The 22,831-nt window shown below is 49.7% G+C and overlaps 1 non-coding gene and 1 pseudogene across 1 annotated transcript; one reads left to right on the top strand and one right to left on the bottom strand.

Annotated features, from left to right (window-relative positions):
* Positions 1–6,325: 6,325 nt before the first annotated feature.
* Positions 6,326–20,248, bottom strand: LOC119397596 (nuclear factor NF-kappa-B p110 subunit-like; annotated as a pseudogene).
* Trnak-uuu (transfer RNA lysine (anticodon UUU)) lies at positions 11,724–11,796 on the top strand. Its single transcript has one exon. It is a non-coding gene; the product is annotated as a tRNA-Lys (tRNA).
* Positions 20,249–22,831: the final 2,583 nt, after the last annotated feature.

Genomic DNA, 22,831 nt, shown 5'->3' with positions numbered 1-22,831 from the left:
CTCTGCATTGGCTTACGCAGATGACTTAATCCTTGTAGCTTCATCCTATGAAGAACTGCAGAGGAACCTGGAAGCGGCTGAGGATCACTTTAAATTATTCGGATTGGCTTCAAACCCATCAAAAACCCAATATATTGGGTGGCGGTTCGACGCTCACAATCTGAAGTGGTTTGACTACGCTGTGCCCTCTTTAAGAGTTGGTAATGTATTAGTGGCACCAAAGCAGCGTAATGAGCCCATCAGATACTTGGGCGTCGATCTCTTTGTTAACAAACATCCGACGGCTTCAATGGCATCAATCCGGCGAGACATTCATATTATCACTTATCAATTCGGCGCAATTGAAGCCATTTCAGAAAAAAACAATGCATTTCTACCTTATTGGTACCCAAATTGATGTATGCAGCCTCCAGCTCCCTCACAGTTCAGTCATGCTCTGCCAAAACTGACAATGAAATCAGGCTGACAATTAAGCGCATATTGCATTTGCCAGATTCATTTCCAGACATCATCATTCAGACACCTCATCGCGCTGGAGGTTTGGCCGTATTGGAGCTGTCACGAGTAGCTGCAGAGGTTCAAGTGAAAACCTTTGCCCGATTGCAACGCCTAGAATACCCCAATGTGAACTCCGTTCTGGAGGGTGCTCTACGCGGGGATGGGGAGACGCTGGAGGAGAGGGTGGGCGTGCCCTCTGGTCTGGTTGAGACAGCATCCGTAAATTCGGCGCTAAAGGAGGCACGATTGGTACACCTGGAGGAATAGAGGCAAAAGTATTCAAACAAAAGCCTTTTTGCTTTCGAGAGTGATCCTCTTGGAAACAGATGGTTGCGCCCAGACGCACGGTATATGAGTGACGGTGACCAGATAAGGTCACTTAGATTAGGTACAAATCTATTTCCAACCAGGACACTCTCAAATCGGCATGCTACTGATGAGTCTGCTAAACTTTGCAGACGATGCCATCAGGCATCGGAAACCCCTTACCAGGTGTGCCCTTCCGTCCACGAGCCGCGTTGCGCACGTCACAACTTCATTTCTCAATCCATCATCACTAAACTAAAGAAACATCATAAGCATGCTGACATCACGAGCTAGGGCTCCTAGTGATTGGGGATGGTGTCCGGTTACGGCCTGACATTGTCCTCCGTCTCAAGGATAAGACATTCATTTTAAATGTGGCCATCGCCTGGGATGCCAGAATGGAGGCTCTGGAGGCCATGTGTGAGGCGAAGCAGCAGAAGCACCAACCATTGGTGCCGGTTCTTCGTGCGAAAACCCAGAAAAGGAGGTGAAGGTACTCGGGTTGGCATTTGGCGCACGTGGTCTCCTTTGTCCCAGTACTAAGAGGGCAGCGAAGGAGATTGGTTTAAGGGAATGAGAATTAGCCTGGCTGGGGGCACGATTATTGGTAGGCAGTCTAATGTGCCTAAATAGGTTTTCTAAAAAAATTGTCACTTGACTCAAATAACAATGCCCTCCTGGTCCTACCTCCTTCATATCCCCCCCCCTTTTTTTTTTCTCTCACCTTACATTTACGTAACTCTGGCAAAACCGTATTTTACCTTGATTTTTGCCCTATCTTACGTGTATGACTTATGTATGACTTATGTGATATATGTGACTTCGCGTTCGCGCGGTGGCATTCCTGACCTGTCCTCTTTATTTTTTTATCATGGCTATATGTCATAAACATTTTTTCTGGCCGGCTTGCGGCCTCCACTGGGCAACTTCGGTAAACAATATTTAATTCGGCCCTCCATATGCGCGTGAGGGTGAACTCGTATGGCAAGAAATCCCACTTATGTTGTCCTTAGTTCTTGCATGCATTTCTTTTTGTCTTTGTGTCAATTTTCTTTTTCTTTTCAGTCAAGCATAAGGAGTAGGCTACACACAGGGCTTTCCAGATGTATCGGCATGTAGTCTAGGAACTATGGCCCGAAGGCCGAGCATAAAAAGAGCATGCGATAATAAACAGGCGTCTTTTGCCGTGTCAGCCTCCCGCCCTCTGTCGTCAGTCGAAGCATGGTGTCAGAAGTGGCTCGCCGTAGATAGGCGGTGCGCGCGCAGTTGCGCAGTGTTCTCGTCGACCAGCGTCGCCCGAGCTGCCGAGATGGAAACACTTCCGCCCCCCGACCGACTCGTCCTCTCGGAAAACGCCGCCGAAAATTGGAAAAGGTTCAAGCAGCGCATCCAGCTGTACTTCAAGGCGACGGGCAAGGACAGTAAGCCGAGTGCGGAAAAAGCTGCTGTATTCCTACACGTAGCTGGCCAGGAGGCCATAGAAGTGTACAACACATTTCAGCTGGCTCAAGCAGAACAAGAGGACTACGACCTCATCGTCAAGAAATTTGAGGAGTACTGCACGCCACAGTGCAATGAAACGTATGAAAGGTATCTTTTCCGTTCCCGCCTGCAGCAAAAAGACGAAACATTCGAACAGTTCCTCAGAGACGTACGAATAGCAGCGCAGACGTGCAACTTTGGAGACCTGAGGGATTCAATGGTGCGTGACCAACTCGTTTGTGGCACGAAAGATAAGAAGCTCAGGTCCCGCCTCCTAAGGGAAAAAGATTTGAGCCTCTCCAAGGCTATAGATTTTTGCAAAGCCACTGAGCTTGCAGCCAACCAAGAACAACTGTGGGACAAGGAAGAACGCACAACGGAGACCTGTGTCGTGGAGAAACGTGACCGAAGTGAAGCTCGGAAACAGTCGACCCGTCCATGCACCTACTGCAACAGGTTCCACTCACCTAAGAAGTGTCCAGCGTGGAAAAGGACGTGCGGAAACTGCGGTAAGCAGAACCATTTCGCTGTTTGCTGCAGAGCGAAAAAAGTTAATGAAGTGCAGCGTGAAGCACACGAGGAGCACGAAGACTCTGATCATGACTTCCAAATTCTGGCTGTGCAAATAAGTGGCGTGAAAAGTACCGTGGGTCGAGACTGGACAGTTGATGCAAAGGTGGGCACGAAAACTGTGACATTCAAGGTCGACACTGGTGCGCAGGCAAACTTGCTGCCTCATTCTCTTTTCGTAAAGCTAAAAACAGCTGCGAAAGTGCGCCCAAGCGAGACAACGCTTACAAGCTACGAAGGAAAGGTGATCGAGCATTTCGGCACAGCATCGTTGCCAGTACGGCTGGGCGACAAGGAGCAGCAGATTACGTTCTTTATAGTCAAGAAAGGCAAGCAAGCATTGTTGGGACTGTCAACCTGCGAGTGGTTCGGCCTAGTGAAACGCGCCCACGCCATTTCAAGTCAGCCAAGTCTGGGAGAGCAGATAACAGAAGAATTTCCGCAGTTGTTCAAAGGACTCGGCTGTGTCAAACGACCTTACCGGATCACAATGAAAGACGGAGCCAAGCCGGTAGCGGTGCCTGCAAGGCGCGTGCCTCACGCGAGGCAGGCCCCTTTGCGCGAGGAACTGGAGCGCATGGAGGCCGAAGGCATCATCGTGAAGATGGAGGAACCGGCAGAGTGGGTGAGTCCGCTGGTCATTGTTGAAAAGAAGGGCGGAGGAATTCGAATCTGCATGGATCCGCGGCACATAAACGAAAACATTAAACGCGAGCGGTACGAGCTTCCGAGAAGAGAAGACATCGAGGCAGAGTTAGCGGGAGCCAGATGGTTCAGCAAGCTGGACGCAAATCGAGGGTTTTATCAAATACCATTGGACGACGCATCGTCAAGAATTTGCACGTTCAGTACACGCACGGGCGGTACAGATTTTTGAGACTACCATTTGGTCTAAGTTCTGCTTCGGAAATATTTCAAAGAGAAATCAGCGCCGCATTAGACAGTATTCCTGGTGTACGAGTCTACATAGACGATGTGCTAGTGTGGGGAACCACGAAGGAAGAGCACGACAAGCGTTTGAGGGCAGCACTGGCAGCGATAAGTTCAGCCGGTTTCACGCTTAATGCGGAGAAATGCATATTTGGCTCGCAAGAAATCAAATTTCTTGGAGACATAATCTCAAGTGAAGGAATCAAACCAGACGAAGAACTCGTGCAATGTGTCGCCAGTATGCCAACACCCGCATCAAAGCAGGAAGTAAGAAGAATGTTAGGCGCAGTGAATTACTTCGGGAAGTACATCCCTTGTTTGTCTGAAAAAACTGAGGCGCTGCGCAGTCTAATGCGTGAAAGTGTGTGTTTTCAATGGAGCGACATCCACGAGAGAGAGTGGGAAAGTATTCGCACGTTGCTAACATCAGCACCCGTCCTTGCAGTCTTCGACCCACACAAAGAAATCAAGATTAGCACCGATGCCTCCAGGAATGCGCTGGGAGCAGCGCTGATGCAGCTTCACGATAAGGGCTGGCGGCCAGTAGCGTATGCGTCGCGTGCGCTCACGGACACCGAAAGTAGATACGCCCAGATAGAAAAGGAGGCGCTGGGAATCACGTTTGGGTGCGAGAAATTTGGCGAGTTCATAATTGGCACAAAGATAGCAGTAGAGACTGACCATCAGCCTCTATTAGCGATCGCGAAAAAGGAACTCTGTGAAATGCCTCCTCGTCTGCAGCGATTTTTCTTGCGTCTGATGCGTTTTGAACTTACCTTGCAGTTTGTCCCAGGAAAGAAACTACTGTTGGCCGATGCACTCTCTCGGATCCCTGCTCAAGACAACATGCGGACAAAGGAAGATGAGGACGTCAGCGTACACGCCGCCCAAGTCCTGGCAAGCCTCGTGAGCGACAAGATGAAAATGAAGCTGCAGGCAGAGACGCAACGAGACGAAGAGCTGAGGCAAGTCATAACGGGCCTAGAACAGGGTGAAGTGATTGGTCCATTCGCGACTGTGAAATCGGAGCTGTCATATGTGGAGGGAATATTAATGAAGGGTTGCAAAGTGGTTGTTCCAAGGCAACTGCGCAGGGAGATGCTGGAACGCCTGCACGAGGGGCATCTCGGCTTCAGCAAAACGAAAGCAAGAGCACGGCTTCTAATGTATTGGCCGGGCATGCAGAAGCAGATTGAAGAGTTACGTGCAAAATGCAGCAGGTGCTGCCAGTTTGCTTATCGCCAACCATCTGAACCGGTAATCAGCAGCCCTGCCTCAAGCTTTCCGTGGGAAAGGGTCGGAATAGATCTGTGCGAACACTCGGGGGTTTCGTACTTGGTAGCGTACGATGCATATTCGAATTACCCGGAAGTGGAGCGCCTGGTGCAGACGTCGAGTGAAAGCGTCATCCGAAAACTTGAAATGATGTTTGCAAGGCACGGCATTACGCTGGAGATACACACCGACGGGGGTCCGCAATTCACCTCCAGTGCTTTTCGTAATTTTGCGCAAGTGTGTGACTTCTCCCATGTGATTTCCAGTCCCAGGTTCCCGAGAGCGAATGGTCTGGCCGAAAAAGGGGTGCAGGTGGTCAAACGCCTCCTGAAGAAAACGAAGCACGCCAGGGAGGCGTTCTGGGTGGCCCTCCTGAACTATCGTCTGTCGCCCCTGGAGGGCGGCCAGAGCCCGGCTGAGATGCTGATGGGGAGGCGACTCCGCGGACGCGTACCAGATTTCGCTGTTCAACCTGCAGCAGAGGTGCAGAAGCAGATGCAAAAACCCAGAGCTGGCACCTCGCTCCCAGTCTTGGACAGGGGAGACACCGTGCGCATTTTGGATGACTCCGGGTGGACAGTTAAAGCCACCATTCAGGACCGCGTCGATCCCAGGTCTTACGTGCTCCGGACCGAGGAGGGGCGCACCCTAAGCCGAAACAGGCAGCACATCCGCAAAACAAATGAAAGATTCATGCTGCGTGACACGGAAGAAGAATATGAAGGCAACGGCCTTGCGCGGGATGCAGGGAAACCACAGCCAGCAGAAGACCATCCCCCACCTAGCAGTGTCGTCCAGCCAGGCTCAACCAGAGAAAGCATGCGTGACCGTCTAGAGATGACGCCAGCTGCCGAAGATGCCACGTCAGCAACCGCTGTTCACCATCCGACTCTGATGCAGGCCATAGCACCCGAGCAAGCTGAAAACCAGGCCAACAACCAAGGAGCAGCTGAGACGTGCAATGATACAGGACAACGTATTAGAAAATCGGCTCGCAACAAACGCCCGCCAGTGAGGCTTTCATACGCAAAGGACTTTCAACAAATTGTGTAGCTGTTGGTGTGTTTTTTTTCGTTTTTTCTTTCCTTTCTCTCTTGTTGTTTGCTGTTCATTTGCTGCGTGATGTTTTGTTGTTTATTTTGCCCTAAGGAGGGATGATGTATCGGCATGTAGTCTAGCAACTATGGCCCGAAGGTCGAGCATAAAAAGAGCATGCGATAATAAACAGGCGTCTTTTGCCGTGTCAGCCTCCCGCCCTCTGTCGTCAGTCGAAACACCAGACACCCTCTTCACAGCACTCAGTCGTGAAGCAAATGCGGACGAGGTTCAAATTCAGCTCAACCGCTTCTTTCATGGCTTCAGTATGAAGGTGCCGTGCTTCTTCTTGAGAGGGTTGCAATCTCTCAATCTTACGTCTGTATACAGGATATCAGCAACTGTCTTTTTCTACTGAAACACGATAGACATGTTGGGGAACATGGCCGAGCCATTTTCGCAAGCTGTGACGTAGCAGCAGTCCTCGTCGTCGCGGCCTCGCATGGTGATGCTATGCACATGTGGCCGCGCCGTGTCCTCAGCGGTGACCAGGCTTGCCTTGAGGCGATGGGGTAACTGTACATTGTAGTTTTCCAGCATGACGGTATGAAAGGTCTTTCGCTGCTGAGTGCTCGACTGCCCGACGAGAGGACCATGAGAGCCACTTTCACTTTTGTACCGGTAGCGCGTCTCCTTCATGGGCTGCTCCACAATCACTAGCCGGGGACCACCAGCCATGTGCATGTTCTTTTCTTCATAGCTAGCGCAGATGGACGTGCCGAGGTCCTGGTCTTGGGGCTGGTTTGGCTGGAAAAAGCGCAGCAACAGGTCTTGGAAAGAGCGAAGTTGCTCTTGCTCCGCAGAAGAGGAGGATGAAGCTGCGCAACCTCCTCTCCACTCACTGTGTAGGCCACATTGCCTAGGGGAGTGCTGTATGGGTCGTCCTGTACGGCACAACCAAACGGCGAAAGAAAGAAATAGAGGACCAACAGTCGCAAAGTGAACGCTTGTATTGTCGCGGCAGCCGTTAGTCCCCGCAGTTGCAACTCACCGGACGAACGGTCGGTCCACTCAAATACTCCATTCGGGTGAACTTTTTATCCCCAGGAATGATTTTCTGCAGTTACTCTCCGCAAGGCCTAATACCTTTTTCGCGTGTTTCTTTCCGCGGTGAGTAACAAATGCCACGGAAAAGAAGAAGCGAAAAAATATTTAGTCATGCGTGTGTCACTGCTTTCTTAGTCAATGCGACAACGAAAGACAAAAGTGAGACAACGAAACGTTTCATTTTTCTATATACATATGAAGTTTCTGCTTTCTTTCATTGTATACACTGAAAAATGTCCAACACAGATCTAGCCGCATTGTCATATCTTGTAGAGGCCCCTTTTTGAGGCTGCTCCAACGAAAGCGATAGATGACTGGCATTGAACGTGCCAGCGCAAACAACAGACAGCACGTTGTGGACAACGGCTGCGTCCTGTAAAGCACAAAAATATTTCTAATAGTTAGTCGCACGTGACAGAGAGGATGAAGATGCGCGCACATGGCAAATGCGTGCATTGTCAAATAAAAGAACACATTTTAAATATGGCATGCAAATTTTACTCCTGCAAAGCACAAAAATATTGCAAGTAATTAGCGTCATGTCACAGAGAGGATGAAGACGCACGCACATGGGAAATACGAGCAAGGTGAAATAAAAACACACGTCTAAAATATGTCATGTAAATCATTTCACCGTGATGTCATACATCATCAAAGACACATTTCGAGCCACATAGCGCAGCAGTTCAAGTGCGGCAGCCGCAGTCATCACGCCGAGGCGCGCCAACCGCTGTGCCGCCAACGAGTCGGTGTGTTTTGTGCGAGCGATGTCGTACAGCTCGAGCAAGGCCGTCAGCCGCCGCTGCCGCCAGCGAATCTCCAGCAGAAGAGCGAGCGAACGCGGGGCCGCCGCCACGAACGGCGCTGGGCAGCTTGCGAGCGAGCGACGGGGAAACCGACGGTAACGGCGTTGTTGTGTTCCGCTCCCAAGGACTAAGGGTACGTACTCACTAGCGGCAAAAACGCGTGCGACACGCCGCTTGCGGCAAACGCGTTCGCGGCAGGCGTGTGCGTTCGTGTTCCCATTCGCGTTTTATGTGACGCGGCAGCGATGCCTGTAGTCTCGAGTTGTCTCGATGCGTTCGATACTTTCCGTGACAACACGCACCCGCGCGCGGCCTTCGTTCAGCCGATTTCGTTTTCGCACGCACGTGTATTTTGCCGGAGGGTGTACGTCGAAGGCTTTCGTCGGCTGTGCTTCTTTTCCGGCCACATTCAGCGATGTTGAATCCTGACGAGGAGCTACTGGTGACTGTTAATATTATAGTGCTCGTTTGTTCTTTGCTTCTGCGACGCCGACGTGCCCGAGGCGGCCGAGAAGGTTTTGGGTGCGCCCGATCTGGCGGTACAGGGACAATGACGCCCAGACTCAAGCTCTGCTTCCGTGCCTGCGCGTGAGTCAAAAGTTCTACAAAATGCCGCATGCACGTGATGTTGCCGGATGACCGAATGGCCCACGCCACCAGTGCACGCCGCCGCGCAGTAAAGGCGGGCAACGTTGGGCACGGCAGCAGTGACGTGAGAAACACCGCTTTCAGATTTGAAGTGCGCTAACGCGATGCGGACCACAAAAACATGATTTTATTTCAAAATAAGCACTTCCTTGGCACAAAAGTAGCACAACGAGGTTTCTGGACTGTTATTTCAACAATCAACGTTGACTTAATATTTGCCTTTAGTGTCCCTTTAAGTAAGAGCCTTTAGTGTAAACAACGCTCTTTTCGTTTCTCAATCACATATTCAAGTACGTCCGAAATGTGATGCATTTCCAGCATCAATAATAGAAATTTCCAGCTGTAATCGAAAAAAAAGCAAATAAAAATTGGGGCCCCCAAGCTTCACCTTTAAGAATTGAACGCGACAGCGACATCTTGTCCCTTGTGGGTACTTCAACCACTTAGTGCATACTTTTTATTGTATGATGTCACTCGAGAAGTGTAAATTGTGGATTACTAATATGTAATAGATACATTTTGAAAGCGGCTTGTGTCAGTGAAGTGTCTTCTTCTCATCTCACGTGGTGTTGATGAAGAATGGAATAATATTTAAATAACCCTTACGCATTCGTTTGTTTAATATAATATATTTCCATTCTTAACACAGCGCGTTGTTTGTATTTATTGTTTCTGGTATTTTTACTTCCGGTGCTTTCTTATCACTGATTATTACTTTGAGTGACTACGTATTCACTCATGCCCTGCTTATGAATAAATACTCGTTCATCGCTTTCATTATTTGCTATCCGTGTCTGATCTTCCGTTAATTATTCCTCTTAACGTCGCTCGTGCACTTGCACGGGTCGACCGAACCCTGCAGCGAAGTGTGGACGAACTGCCTTGTCAACGGCCTATTCGCTAGGCATGACCTCCGAGATTTTGCGGCGTACGTGTGGCTCTCCAGTCTCATTTTCGATGGAGGCAAAAATTATTGAGGGCCGTGTGCTTAGATCAGAGTGCACTTTAAAGAAAACCAGATGGGCGAAATTTCCGGAGCCCTCCACTATGGCGTCTCTCATAATCATATCATGGTTTTGAGACGTGCATTATAATCATTTGCCATTTATTATCATCATTTGCTTGCAGACAGGTAGCGACTCGAATACACGGCTCACTTCTGATTGGTTGTCATTTTGCCGCATGCCGCGAAAAATGGGTCTCGCACCCATTTGCGCGTTTGCCGCGCGTTGCTGCCGCTTTTCGAAATTCCTGCCGCTCGCGACACCATCGCTCGCTGTGCGCGACGTGTCGCGCGTCTCTTTGCCGCAAGTGAGAACGTACCTTAAGTCGGGACGGGCGCGCTCGCGCCTCAATGGCGGGCGTCCCAGTGGCGGGTGCCCAGGTGGAGGGTGACTAATGGAACTCGCAGCTCTATGGAATGCGGTTCTTCTGAGAGCGGACCCTGGCGTCCATGAGAAACCTCGCGGAAGAAACCTCGCCACTGCACTGGTCAACTTTCCAAAACGCAGTGCAGGTACTCTTCGACGCGAGGGGAGAGCCGGTCTCGAGCTTGATGACAGAAGCTGCTCTGACGCATTGACCCCTCTCGTGCCGCTAGCGACCCCTTTTTTTGTGAATCGGCCGGGACGGTGGAGTGAGAGGTGGAGAAAAAGCGGGGGACGGCAGAGAAGACGGACAGCAGAGGTCGGAGAATGCGGGTTCCCGAACTAATGGGCCGACTGAAGTTTTCTCGATGTTAATAAATTAGTTTTCCTTAGTTACTACCTCGAAGTCATAACTTGACCAGCATGGCCTAATCTTGGTCAACGCACCAGAATAACGTTACAGCGTCCTACTTCCACGAAGCTCCTCGAGCGAGCGGCATTACAGCGAGTGAAAGAGGGGCCGCCGCCACGAATGGCGCCGGACTGCTTGCGAGCGAGCGTCGAGGATGCCGATGGTAATGGCGACCAATTTCTCTAGAGTTCCATAGCACAGCTAAAGTCGGCTAGCTAAAGCACCCGCCAACGCGTGCCAGTGCATTTCAAGCGCGCGACATACACCCGAGCTTGTTGCCTGCGAGCACATTGCCTTTTGGCCAAGTCGCAGAACAGCGGCGAGGCCTCTGCCCAATATCGCGAGCTCGCAGCTCATCACCAGGGCCAATCCTCGGTGAGCGAGCGTCCGGGCGGCCCACGACACACTATCCACGTGGTCACAAAGCACAAGCGAGCTGACGCCCAAGCCGGCCCTGGCGGTACATTTCGTGCGCGCGATATACAGCACGATCGCGTCCGTTACCGGCAATCGCGATCAATTTCGTGCACGCGATAGGTACGGGATAATAAAGAGCGATCACATACTTGTGAAAGAATCCATCGCCGATTTGTGCCCGGAGTCATAGGACTACTGTCCTCTCGGCTGCCATTCCAAGCCGGTGGCGACGCAGTGCCGTGACTACGCCGGAGATATACAGCGCGGCGTCGTGACGTGTCGAGACCAGCTCCAGACTTCATTTGTGCGGCGATACGTAAAACCAGCATCACACGCTCATCCGCGCATACGTCTATATCGAAGGCACCGCGGCGTAGTTCTTAGGTTGTCGAACTCTCAGAGTGCGACACAACCGCGAACACGAAATCAAGTGGGAAGACTGACCCAAGAGCGAGGAGGACGGTTAGTTCCCTTGACAACGGTTTGCACACGGAACGTATCTCTGCAGACGGCCTGCATCTCGCGCGCGGTTGATCCCTTTGCAGAAGAGCTGGTTTGCACTCGGTACACATCTCTCTGCGGTTCCTCCTCAACGGTATATCCGTTCACCGCGCGCGCCTATTGGGATCCGTTGCTCCTCTTTCGGGTAATTTTGCGTTAGAGTGTACGTTATACACATGAGACCTGTTTAAAGCACAGCATGAACCCCCCGAGTGGCTACCTGTACCTGGCCAATTGGCTTCTGTGAAGCCTTTTTAAACCATCCTCTCTGGCCAAGCTGAAGCTGGTGTTTATATAATGTATATATATATTCTGTATGAGTTCTTTTCGTTTTCGCTTGTGCTTATGAAAAGGCCGTAAAGAAAAAAAAACCGGGTAGCTCAGTCGGTAGAGCGTTAGGCTTTTAATCTTACGGCCCAGGGTTCGAGCCCCTGCTCGGGCGAGTGCTCGCTACTTTTTTGGCGTTCGCGCTTCAACTATGCGAGGTTCGGCTTGAGGCCTGCGCGAGCCCGGGTAACTCAGTCGATCAGTTTTCGAAAGTATAGCGTTCACCGACACCTCATCAATTACCTGAGCGTACCTTTACAACATTACCTGGACACGAAGACGCAGTGGGTAGAACAAGCTGACCGGCTTCAAGCACAAATAACCATGTGTGGAGGCAGGAGGCTCTCAATATTTGCGACAGCTATAGTGTGTAATGTGTTTCTTGTTGCCAAAGTGTTTTATATGTTGCAAGTATTATGTCTGTCCTGAATGTGTGGGCAGAAGATGCTGTTTTCGTGTGGGGATCTAAATGGGAGCGTACAAGTCGTTCGAATTTTTTTTTTCATTCGATGAGCAAAGGTGGCTTTGGATTATTGAATCTGTTTTATTGCGATAGCAAGTATATGGACAGTCTCGGCTGGAAAACGTCTGTCCCCGTCGCCGTCATTCACCGTATATGTATAAGTATGTATATATATAGAAAGGCCACAAAGAAAAATAATTAAGAAATTCTTTCGAACGCGCGGAATCGAACGGACGACCTCTCGCTTTGCAGCCCGCCGCGTTGGACGTTAGGCCACGACAGCACCGTCTCTCAGCCTGCTAACGGCGAGCTATTTATATACACCATGTAATTCAGCATGCTTTCTTAGTGGCCGCATAGATGGCGCGACGTGCGCGCGTGTTGCGCGCTTTAAAGATCGTCGCCCCACCCCTGCGAACGCCGTTGCTCTTCGCTCTACAGGGCGTCGTCGCTTTCGTGCGCTTATCTCAAGGAAAGAAGGGGCGGCCGGTGGGGTGCTTCGCTTCGCTCGCTGCAGCGGCCGCGTTTGCGAAAGGAGCGCGCTGTTCAAACAGAAATAAGTAACAACTGTGACAATTAGTTCGCGCTCGTCTTGTGTGTACCTGTTCGTTTGTTTCGTGCGTCCTGCTTTATGTTTGAGCAGTGCGCTTCAAGTGTCGAGCTGTGACGCATTAGTTCGCGCTCGTCCTGTGTGCGTTCTTTTCGTGCGTCCTTTGGGCTCGAGCGATGCGCTGACAATTTCGAGCTGCTTTCCGTTCTTCGCGTTACATTACAATTTATTGCTATCGCAATCATTGCTTCGCCGTTGCGGCGAAACTGTGACTTTTTTCAAACAGAAAGTGGCTCGATTCATGTTCCAGCGTGACGAGATTAATGGTTTCTGGCGATGTGTCATCCAGACGCGACTAGCTGACGCACTGCGAGATTATGTCGTTACGCCATGTGCCGCACCAAACGTCTCCGTGAAAGGTTTTTGGTTTGAGATAAATGCTTATCGGTTGCTGAAAGCCAGTTTTCTTGTGAATATTTGAGTTCTCTTCGAAGTAAGCGATTGTACAGAGATTTAGTGGATGCTATGTGTCCTGTTCCAAGATACCGGGCAGTATGTGTATTGGGGAATGAGAAGAATGTTCTTCAAAAGGGTACAAAGAATGCCAGTGAGGGCCACAGCAAAAAAATTTTTTCTTCATGCTACATACGGGCACGCTTCCTGTCAAACCTTGGCTAAACGAGAAGGGCATATTTCCACATTGAACTGTGAACTGCTATAGCTGCAAAAAACGGAAACAATAGGGGATATTCAAAATGTACAGCGCCATCTGTCGACGGTCCCATAAGCTCATCCCGCCATGTTTTGATGGGCAGGAAAACGAAAACAGTCGCATGTGGCAGCCTTTCAGGTGCTAGCTACTGGTTTTTTATCTTCATTCTGCGATGACTTCCCAATGCTTCGTGCGCTGTTCAGGCAACGAGGAACCCCTGGCTATTTAGTCGAATTTATCACACTATTTTAATTATCACACTACTTTTAGTCGAATTTGAATGTAGCGACGCGAACTTGTTTCGTCAACAAGGTCGGCACTGGTGCTTTGGTTCAGAAATGACTGGCGCGCGGAAAAGCTCTTGAACCTCAGTTCTTATTTCACCGTGCAATTTAGTTGCTCGCCTGCAATATAAACTCGACTTGCAGAACCAAATTTAGGCATTCACATTTTTAAGCACACGGTTGTCGCACACGCGCGAGAAAGCATGATTGATCAACATTTGCTTGTCGACCGGTGTTGCAGATCGACGAAAGCGATGATTTACGTATATAAACGTGTTTAGACAGTGCCACAGTCGCTGCTGCGCGCGTCCGCGGTAAATCATTGCCGCCATAGGTGACTCGATCGGCGCACAGATTTCCAACAGGCATCTCTCTGCAAGCTTCGCAAGGCAGTATGCGCCTAAGTAGTACGTAGTACACCCCCTTATTCCTTCGCTTTTATTTTTCTTTTGCTTTCTTCGGTCAGCGTGCGCTGAGAACGTGGGGCATGGCCTCCGAGACTGCGCGCCGGCGGGTTTCTCTCCAGCCGTACCAATAGCACGGAAAGGGTGTTATTTCAGAGGTGGGCGTGGCCCGCGCTTCCTCCGCACCGCGCGCTCGCTACTGAGGGTCGGAGGGCTGCCACGCTGTTGGCGCGGCTTACGTGAGGCAAGGAAAAAATGGTTTTGCGCTTTTATATGACCTCCCACTGATATGGAAACGTCAGATCAATGTGTATGAGAGGCGAATTGCATGCTGAGGTCTATTTTTTCTCAAATGCGCTTTTTTTTTTTGCTGTAGATATGCGCCTCCTATTTTAGAGTACTTAGAAGTGCGATGCCTCTGCAAGTGATCCGCGATGTATTCACAGATGCAACACGAGTAATAATCGTAACACAAAGAGCACAAAAACGAATTTGCATGTAGCATGGTGCGTGCACAGCGGCAACACCGAAATTTGCTCTACTTTTCGCAGAACGCCCGCGACGCAACCACGCAAGGTGACCGCGCGAACGCCGCAGCATGAGCGCGTTACAAAGAAATAAGGTCTAGCGCACGCTGGAGCGCTAACCGATCCGACCAAACTCGGCACTCGGCATCAGCACTTGACGTGCTTTTTCCTTGCGATTTCGCCGGCGTCGCCGGGTCTGGCGCGAAAGCTGCGCTCGCGTAGCGGACAATGCTTCGCAGTAGCCCGCGAGGTTTCCCTTTCCAACTACCTCCTGTCGCACCGCAGAAGCAAGAGGCAGGGAGGAGGGTGGAGGCGGTCGCCATACGTCTAGACTGAACGTGGCCGGTGCTGTGACGGCTCCGGACAGGCTACAGGCGCGTTTTATTCATTTGTGTTCCCCCATTTGCATTGCTAGCTTTACGGGGATTAGTAGATAAGTTGGGCGTTGTAAAAACGAACATAGAAATCTTTTGCTTTTTCTGACAGAATGCTACACGCGTTGAAAGTTTGGTGTACCTGATATAAAAGACTGGGCGTTACACAGCAGTCACAATTTGCGCTTTTTTTTCAGTTGTCCTCCTGGATGAATACTTAGTTTTCCTTCAGAAGGACGCCGTTCCGTTGCTTGTGCGACCCTTTGGATGCAGTCGAGAGTGCAGTAAACGAAGACGATATTGATATTACCATTGTGCCACCAAAACATAAGCAAAATAGAGACGACGAAAAAGGAGACGATGACGTCTCAGGCACTTTCACTGTGAACGGCGTGTAGTAAATGTAGGTCGGCTAATCAAAGGCTGCAACAATATTCCGGCAAAATTATGACGCTACTTCAACGACATGACCAGAGCACTCAGTTGTCTTGAGCGTTTCTCCCTAGAGCATAAGCATGCTTGGGTTGACCACCTAATGAATATCTGTACGCGATCAAATAGTAAAACGACGTGTAAGGATAGGAGGACAGTATGATTCACCGACGAAAATTAGCCCAGTTTCCACCCATACACGTTTCGTGAAAGGAAGGGTGCTAGAACACCCCTATATTTTTCAAATCGGGGTATTTCGCGCCGAGATGAAACGGACCGTAATAATAAAAAAAAAGTAATACTACCATGAGACGAATTGATACGTCCTTACAATGATCTATATAAGGAAAATTGAGCACTTCCCGTGCTTTCGTTCGTTAACTGGGCCAAACTAAATGCAGGAACAGAAAAAAATAATTGATTTCAGTGCATTCGGAACATCCGGCCGTTGACCCTTCCTTGCACGTGAAAAAGTGCCAACGTGTACGTTGGTACGCCGTGCGCTCTGCTTCCTGGCGCGGTCTCCGCTGCCGCCGGAAACCTCACGAAACGCGCCCTCTCGCGGTAGTCGGGCGCGCGAGGCTCCGAACACTTTTTTTTTGCTCGGGAGCGCGGCGATTGGGACGGCCGGAAAGAAACCCGCCGGCGCGCAATCTCGGAGGTCATGCAGGGAGCAAGGAGTTACAGAGCCGTACACTAGATGGAGCTGCTTGTTCGGTAGATCTAGGGTTACTGCATATGCTACCTTTAGGTAGCAGAGTTGCGCATCCGTCTTTCAAACGCCGCTAGCAACCATGTGTTGCGAAGAAGCAGTGCTCGGGCCAATTCTTGTATTTCTCGATCGCGCCGCTGCAGCGAACTGGATTGGCACTAGTCATTCACAGTAATGTTAATCACCGGTCTTCGACACGCCAAACTTGCCCATCGGTGACCCGGTAGGCATGTCGCCTGCAAAAACGGAGCGCGTCTTCGCCGCAAAGCTGTTGTTGCTAGCCAGACCTATGCGCAACTCTGCTACCTAAAGGTAGCATATACAGTAACTCTAGGCAGATCTAGAGTTACTTATATGCATATACAGTAACTCTAGGCAGATCTAGAGTTACTTATATGCTACCTTTAGGTAGCAGAGTTGCGCATCTGTCTTCCAAGCGCCGCTAGCAACCATGCATTGCGGAGAAGCTGACGCTCGGGCCGATTTTTGAATTTCTCGACGCCGCCGCTACAGCGAACTGAATTAACACAATCATCGACAGCCAACGTTTATCGCCGGTCTTCGACACTCCAAACATGTTAATCGGTAACACGGTAGGCACGTCGCCTGCAAAAACCGAATGCGATTTCACCACGTAGCTGCGGTTGCTAGCCAGACCTATGCGCAACTCTGCTACCTAAAGGTAGCATATACAGTAACTCTAGGTAGATCATCGCACTAATCTTTCCGCTTGTCGCAGGCACTCGCGCGCCTCCGTGCATAACCACGGATGCGGGATTATGCGCCCTTCCGTGGCATGCGAAAGCAAAGAACGCAATACTTTAAAAAGATATATCGATGAACACACACGTAGAGCGTTCAAGAAAACCAGAACGATAATACTAAATCCGCGCGACAGATTAAGACCATAAAACATCATAAACAACCAGTGTGCACTAAAAGAGCATTACTCGGGCCGCCCTCTTTGTATACCGTTGAAACGCGCGATCAGTACTTCTGTTTGGTTTGCGGCGCAGCGCTCATGCACATGTCCGTGTCTTGTTTATTTCGAAAAAAAAAACTACAACACACGCTACTGCGGAGGGTGTACAGATACTTGTAGATAAAGAAATGAGTCGAGGAAAGCAGCACAGCGTTGCACGGGTCGTGCAGGAAGAACGTGGTGTCGATATCTGACGAGACTTTGTGACGCGTGCATAGAATCAGTGGCAAATACAATGGAGATGTATTGCAGTGCAACGTTATCTTCAAAGTTTGACAGTCACACCTTCTGTGCAACGAACACTTTTCTTGAACGCCTACCTCCGATCAAAAGCGCACGCCACTAGAGAACAGCAGTTCGGCTTTGCGAAGCGGTGCACATCTTGCAGCTGCCATCCTGATGTATTTTTAAGCGCGCAGAACTCCGATATTGAGTTCTCGTCGATTTATGGAAGCACAGCGAGGTCCGCTGACCGTTCGGCGCTGAATGACGAAAGAAACAGCCGCATTTTCTTGGTCCGCAAGCTTCGCCAATGACTGCTGCTCAGCCTCTCCGTGGCCTCTCTTTAGGGAGACGCTAGCAGACGATTCCGTGACGGCGCCCAACAAAAAATGGCGGAAGCGCCCAGTGTTGCCGGAGCACCAAGCATTATGAATATCCCCTATTGCGCACATTTTTCTAGGTTGCTTGGACTCAGTCTTCCTTTGGGATATTCTACAAAGGACACGTAAAAAGAGTTCCCATTAGCATCATTAGGACTCCGGTTTTACCATTTGAAGATACAGGATGTGGGCCCTACGACGGTGATGCTACTTTGTATGCACAGCATGTGGAAAACACGAAGGGCTGTTCGAAATGAAGATGCAGATATAGGGCCTGGTATCGAATACGTAAAAGAAAATATTCTGTTTATTCGAGAAGTGTATAAATCTGTTAGTGAATCACCAGAGTGGTTACCTGCCCTTGAGGTATTGCCTGGCATTGAATATTATTAACTTAATTCACCGACAAGATACACTCGCACATTGCACATTTTGTTTTTTCGGTGGGGCCGATAGCGTCTGCGCTGTATAAATGACTGTATCGCTATGAACAGGTTTTCAATAAACAAAAACGCCCAGGAGGCTCAGTCGGTAGAGCGTTAGGCTCTTAACCTACGGTACAGGGTTTACGGTACAGGGTTCGAGCCGTGCTCAGGCGAGCGCTTAACCTCTTTTTCTTTTCGCGTTCGCGCTTCAACTATGCAAGGTTCGGCTTGAGGCCTTCTGCGCGAGCCCGGGTAGCTCAGTCATTGTGCTTCCGACAGCCGAGCTGATCGGATTGTAGGATCATGGGCTCCGGTGGAGCGGCGACAGCGGCCACTTTCGGCCGTGGAAATAGGAATAGTGACGAATATAACAATTACCAGTTTATTTTGCCGAAAGGAAGAGTGGTCAACAACACCGTATTTCTACATGGCGATGTGCGAGCCAGACTGTATAAGGTAGAATGTTTCAGGGATGCCCTAACGCCGTCAGGCTTGCTGGCGGATATTGTTCCCCTGGGGGCGCGCCAGATAAACCATTTGTGGGCAGGTCTTTCAAAGATGCGGCTCCCATGAAACGCCTGCTTGCCGTGAAGGAGCTACTGGTGAAGGGGCGGACATGCGTTATCGTCAACGCACAGGGCCAGCAGGTTAACTTTGGCTTGACTGGCTGCTGCATGGTGTGACCGACGAGGATGTCCGGACTGTACTTGCTGTTTTTGGCAAAGTGGTTACCATGGTCAATGAGAGGTGCCGAGTACCAGGCATGGGCGACTATGTTCCACCACAAGAACAGTGCTTCTAAAGCTGAAGAGCGGATTCAAGGTAGAGGACCTTCCTCATTAGATCCGCATGGATGGAGAGTTGGCCTTGGTTGTTGTGCCAAGCCAACCGATACAGTATTTGCGATGCCAAGGGACATGACACGTTCGCTGGGAGTGAAAGGTACCACGCTGCTCCCGCTGCAGATGGTGTGGCCATGGGGAAGCCGACTGCGCGAGGATGTACGCCTCGGCCACAGGACAGCGAAGAGCGAAGTCGTGGCTGAGCGCCTCATGGACGTTGTCGAGACGGAGACCGCAGTAGAAGGAACCGGTAGCCGAGTGGTCCCGGCGAAACGTACGGTGCTGTCATCGGCAAGGCACAGAAGACGCCGGAGGCTCCGGTGTTATGAACAGAAAACATAGCGCGCGATAGAAGAAGAGGGAGACGAGAAACGGCGCGTGGCACGAAGAGCTTGGTCTTTCACTGGAATACACGGCAGCGTTGGGACGCGCTGCTCTATCTCTTCAGGCGTATTGTCCTTAAAACCCTGTCTATGTTACAACGAAGTCTTCGGATTTTACATTGGTGCCGAAACCTGATCCGGCTTTTGTGGAGGACCATGGATCACCTGCGAAGCACGGGAGCAGCTCGGTGGTGGCACAGCACTAAGATCATCAAAGAAGTCGGTGACCTTCTAGGCTCCAATGAGTTCGATCTGGCGGGGCTTCGCAGCATTCTTCAGCGCCTGGATGATGATAAATGGTGCTTTATGGCGCAAGGGCCACTGATGGCCAAATAGCGCCAGTACACGATATGGCATGTGAACGATGATGGTGTTAAGTGGCTGTATGGGGGGCCTAAAATGCTCCGCAATAAAGTGCGTAAAACATATAAATGTTACAATCATCACATTGACATGAGTGAGCATAATGAGAATGAGTGGCGAGAGGTCGTACAAATAATACTTTAAGAATAATGAATGAGCACGAATGCCTCGTCAATTTTCTTGAGACCAAGGGCTGGGAGGCAGGTGCTTTCTATAGCGCAAATACTGCAACAGCAGCCTCTGTTGAGAGGCCACGCTATGGATTACCTGGACATATGACATTAAAAGTATGCACATATTTTAAAAACTCAAAAAGTGATTCATGTTTAATGAAAGGCTCTTTACCTAAAAAATTACAGGATGGAAATGAATTTGCTGCTTGTAAAGTAATGGGAAATGCTTTCTTCTACACGGCTCTAGCTCTGTGCATTGTAGGAGGATATGCAACACGGTCAGTGGCTCCCCGCATCTATCGCAGCTGGGCGACTCACCCCCGGACATAAGGTGTGCATGGGTACTGTACGTGTGCCCTATTCTTAATCTGCAGAGTGTGACTTCTGTAGGACGTGTTTTCGATGTTTGTGGCTAGTTACAGAGGTCTGGCTTAACCATGTGCAATTTATTCTGTGTTTTGCTGTCCCATAGACGTTGCCAGTGTGACTTGAGTGTTTTCTTCACAGCGGGCTTTAAGTCTAGTACAGGGATCTCCCTGGTCGTGTCAGAGCCGTCTGCATGGGCAGATGAGGCAAGCCTGTCAGCCAGTTCATTGCTCTCGATATCTCGGTGTCCAGGCACCCAGCATATTACAACGTTCTGCTGGGACGAATAAATGGTGCATAAAAATGAATAGAGCCGCACGATTACTGGATGTTTGTGTTTTTTCATAGTTTTCAATGCTTTGACGACGCTTAAAGAGTCCGTGTATATCTCTGCCTTGAGCATGTTTGATTGTTTATTGTGCTTAACAGCCACTAATATCGCGTAGGCCTCTGCTGTGAATATGCTTGCATTTGAGTGCAGTATGCCAGCATATGACAGGGATGGGCCGACCGCCGCGTAAGATACGCCAACATGAGACTTCGATGCCTCTGTGAAAAATTCAGGACAACAATATTTGTGTTGTAGTTCAAGAAAGTGCATGCGGATATGTCCTGTAGGCGTGTGCTTTGTAACTTCTATGAAAGACAAATCACAGTTTATAAGCTTCCATTGCCACGGCGGGAGCTGTTCAACAGGAGCCATCAGCTGGTGTTCGAGAAGTGGGACGTTCAATTCCTCAGCAAGAACTCTTACACGCAGCGAGTATGGCTCTCTGATTGCAGGATGGTTATGGAATAAAGATGAGCTGGACAGATCGTTTACAGCATAGTATGCAGGATGTTTGTCGTTTGCGTTTATTTTTAGGAAATACGTGAACGACAAATATGCTCGTTGCAACTTCAGCGACCATTGGTTTGCTTCTACGTAAAGGCTTTTTACTGGACTTGTCCTGAAGGCGTCTGTAGAAAGGCGGATGCCTAGATGGTGGACCGGACCCAATATCTTCAAACGCTTGGTGTGGCGGACTGATAGACCATAGCCCCGTAGTCTATTGCGTGGGCGTATAAGGCTCTTGTATAGATTCATGAGGCATTTTCAAACACTCCCTCAAAATGTGCGCGACAAAACCTCTGAAATATTCATTTTCATGCACTTGTTTCTAATATACTTGATATGTGACACAAACGTTGGTTTCATGTCCAGCATGACTCCTAGAAACTTATGTTCCGTTTTTACAGGCAGACGATGGCCCTGCAGGTCACTATCGGGATCGGGATGTAGGCCTCTCCTCCTAGAAGATAGGACGCAGGTGCTCTTTTGTGGGTTAAGGCTGAAGCCATTTTCGCCTGCCCATTTCGATACCTTATTTAGACTAAGCTGAACCTGCCTCTGGCACATTGCAAGGCTGCACGATTTAAAGCCTATATGGATATGATCTACGTATATAATATCTGGGGTTTAACGTCCCAAAACCACGATATGATTATGAGAGACGCCATAGTGGAGGGCTCCGGAAATTTTGACCACCTGGGGTTCTTTAGCGTGCACGTAAATCTAAGCACACGGGCCTCAACAATTTTCGCCTCCATCGAAAATGCAGCCGCCGCGGCCGGGATTCGATCCCGCAACCTTCGGGTCAGCAGCCGAGCGCCATAACCGTGGCGGGGCTGATCTACGTATGTCGAGTAGAACATAGCGCGTGCGATACATAGACGCAAGGAATTCATTTTTATTTTAAAACGCGTGCAGCTAAGCACACCACCCTGTGGTACTCCGGTTTCCTGGACAAACGGTCGTGGCAAACGTTGTTCATTTGAACACGGAAAGTGCGGTTCGACAAGTAGCTCTCTATTAAGGTTAGCATTTTACCACAAATACCGAGTTCTGAGAGGTCTCTCAGTATTCCAACTCGTCATGTAGTGTCGTACGCTTTTTCCATGTCTAAAAACACAGACAGAAAGAATTGTTTGTGAATGAACGCGTCACGCATTTGTGTTTCAATCCGTATGAGGTGGTCAGTGGTGGACCTTCCCTCTCGAAATCCACATTAATGTGGATCAAGCAGGCACTTTGATTCCAGGAAATGTATTAGTCGACGGTTTATCATTTTCTCCAAAAGCTTACAGAGGCAACTTGTCAGAGCTTTCGGTCTGTAGCTCGAAACAGAGGGTGGATCCTTGCCCTGTTTCAAGATAGGAACAACAGTAGCCTCTTTCCAGGTGATAGGAATTACGTCGGAAAACCATATGGCATTGTAGAGGGAAAGGAGCGTTTTCTGTGCATCGGGAGCTAGGTGTACCAACATTTCATACACCACACGGTCGGAACCTGGGGAGGATTTGTTGCAGCAGTTTAGCGATGTCTGCAACTCAGCCAAGCAGAAAGGTTTATTGTATTCTTCGTATTTTGTATACTTGTGTTCTATTTTCTGTCCTATTCTTGCCCTATAGCGTTGGAAACTTTCAGAATAATGCAACGAGCTGGAGACGTGTTCGAAGTGGCCGCCCAAAAAATTTGCTTGGTCCTCCAGCGTTTCGCCCTGCATATTAATTAGT

Source organism: Rhipicephalus sanguineus, chromosome 1 (assembly GCF_013339695.2).
Source record: "Rhipicephalus sanguineus isolate Rsan-2018 chromosome 1, BIME_Rsan_1.4, whole genome shotgun sequence".
Classification (NCBI taxonomy): Eukaryota; Metazoa; Arthropoda; class Arachnida; order Ixodida; family Ixodidae; genus Rhipicephalus; species Rhipicephalus sanguineus.
Note: the sequence above shows the minus strand (reverse complement) of the source record. Positions and strands in the feature narration are given on the sequence as shown.